General features: G+C 30.0%; 1 protein-coding gene across 1 annotated transcript in view; it reads right to left on the reverse strand.

Moving 5' to 3' along the window:
- LOC101495103 (serine carboxypeptidase-like) overlaps window positions 1–2,473 on the reverse strand; it is a 10,682-nt gene that overhangs the window by 7,071 nt on the left and 1,138 nt on the right. The window lies entirely within an intron of this gene.

Raw genomic sequence — 2,473 nt, forward strand, 5'->3', positions numbered from 1 at the left:
TGCCTTTTAACTGACAGAGTGAATTTTTCAAACCAAGCCCCCGGGGATTGCTTGAGACCATAAAGGGATTTTTGTAGCTTGCACACATTTGAACCACACTTGTCTTCAAAGTCAAGAGGGCTATCCATGTATACTTCCTCCTCCAAATCACCATTCAGAGAAACACTTTTTACATCAATGGTTAAGAGACCAATCTAAATTCTCCACCAAAGACAAAGAACTCTAATAGTGTTTAATTTGGCAACAGGAGCAAAATTGAGTAATCAATACCATATATTTAAGTAAACTCTTTAACTACCAAACATACCTTGTATCTTTCAACTGTTTTATCAGAATTATATTTCACAACAAATACCCATTTACAGCCAACAGTATTCTTTCCTGTAGGTAAAATCACGACTCTCCAAGTTCGATTCTTCTTAACAGCTCTCATCTCCTCAAGAACAACTTCATTCCACTTTGGAATTTTTATAGTCTCCTGTACATTTTTTGGAATTTCTATGGCAGACAACTGAGAGGTAAATGCCGCAAATGAATAAAACAATTTTGAGTATGACACATAATTAGAAAAAGGATGTTTATTTCATGATCTAACAGATTTCCTAATTGCAATAGGAAGGTCTATATCAAGATACTCAACATGACTCTTAAGAACAAAAGAATAGTTAGCTGGATCAAGACCATGTGTTAGATTATCTATTGGTTCGGAATCTTGGAAGGGTCGAAGAGTAGGTCTTTCATTTCTCTGTTTATGGTTTCTTCTTTCAAAGACATTTTCGTTCCAAGTAGGGTCAATGGTAGTAAACCTGATTTGTGTCTCTTTATTTGAGTCATTATGTTGTGAGATTTTAGATGGTCCTTCATTGTTATCGAGATCAATAATTTGTTCATTGTGATTTTGATTTGAAATTGCCGTCTCGGATTATGTCGGAGCCTCATTCATAAGTGGATTGAGTTCCAATATGGATTCTTGGGCATTTTCTTTTGGTGCATATAAGTCACAGAATTTTGTGACAGCACCACGTAAAGTAATGATGTTTTCAAAAGAAAAAGAATAATCTTCTTTAAAATTTCCCTCTGAAGATGAATGTCAGTAAAAAATGGTTGATTTTCAATAAAAATAACATCCATGGTTACAAAAATTCTTTTTGATTTTGATTCAACACACTTATACCCCTTAGGAGTTGGAAATTAACCAGTAAAAACACATTTTATTGCTCGTGGCTCGTGTTTGCCAAGTTGTTTATGTTCCTGAATAATGCAAAAATATTGATGCAGTCCTTAAACATTCATTAATCCACCTATTTCATTTCTCATTAAAGCCCATAAATGTCAACACCTCCTACAAAAACTCCCAATTACTGAAGTGTAAGCTTTCTCCAAATCTATCTTAAACAAGATAGTTTTTCCTCAAAGTAGTCGAAATCTACCTTTAACAAGATAGTTTCCCTCAAAGTAGTCTAAATCTAACTTAAACTAGATAGTTTCCCTCAAATCATTTAAAAAAAAATTATACATATGTCTAGTATGACTTTAAATATTTTTTTGTCTTTATCTATTTCTTTTAAATTTATCTGAATCAATCAATCAAATATTTATTATTTTGAATTTGTTCTTCTAATTTGCATTTTGAAAATTTTACTGTATAATACCTGTTGACTTCAAAACTAAGTACATATATATATATATATATTATATGTAATATATATATATTATATATAAATATATATATATATATATATATATATATATATATATATATATATATGTATATTATAATTATATAAAATTAAATATGACAACCATTTATAAAAGAACTAATTGAGAATCAAGATGACTATCAAGACAGAAAACAAAGATCATTATATATGAAATAGGAGACTAGAAAATGGAAATGAAGACCGAAGAATATAAAACACATATTTGTGGAAACGACGCAATGCGTGGAAACTTTTTGAAATGCCTAATTAAAATACTATTACATTAATTTTAAATTTTTAATATTTATGTTTCTAAGAGTATAAGAAAAATAGTAAATAAATGTGTGCGACCTCAGTATACTTGTGACCAAGGAGTGCACAAGGTGTGTCAAAGCAAAAAAAAAGTTCTTCAAAAAGTTTCTCATCTAAATTTTCCATTAATGCTTCTGAACTTATATTTTTTACATAGGTTATAACTAAATGCTTACCTCACTTCCGATCTAAGGTGGACATGAAAAGGAATATTTTTCAGTTAATTTGTTCCTTTCTCCTTACAAGATTTTGTTTTCTATCCCTCTTTATTATATATAGAATTTGAGCTTAATGAATATGCATTGTCAGTGTAAATTAGTTTTACACTAGAGTTATCTATTTTCACCATTTCATGCCATTAAAGTTGAGTGATGTGACGGAATACATTATTCTCATTGGATATCAATGTAAAACTAGTTTACACTGACACTGTATCTCCTTTTGTCATAGAGTTTTCCCTA

Source organism: Cicer arietinum, chromosome 4 (genome assembly GCF_000331145.2).
Source record: "Cicer arietinum cultivar CDC Frontier isolate Library 1 chromosome 4, Cicar.CDCFrontier_v2.0, whole genome shotgun sequence".
Classification (NCBI taxonomy): domain Eukaryota; kingdom Viridiplantae; phylum Streptophyta; class Magnoliopsida; order Fabales; family Fabaceae; genus Cicer; species Cicer arietinum.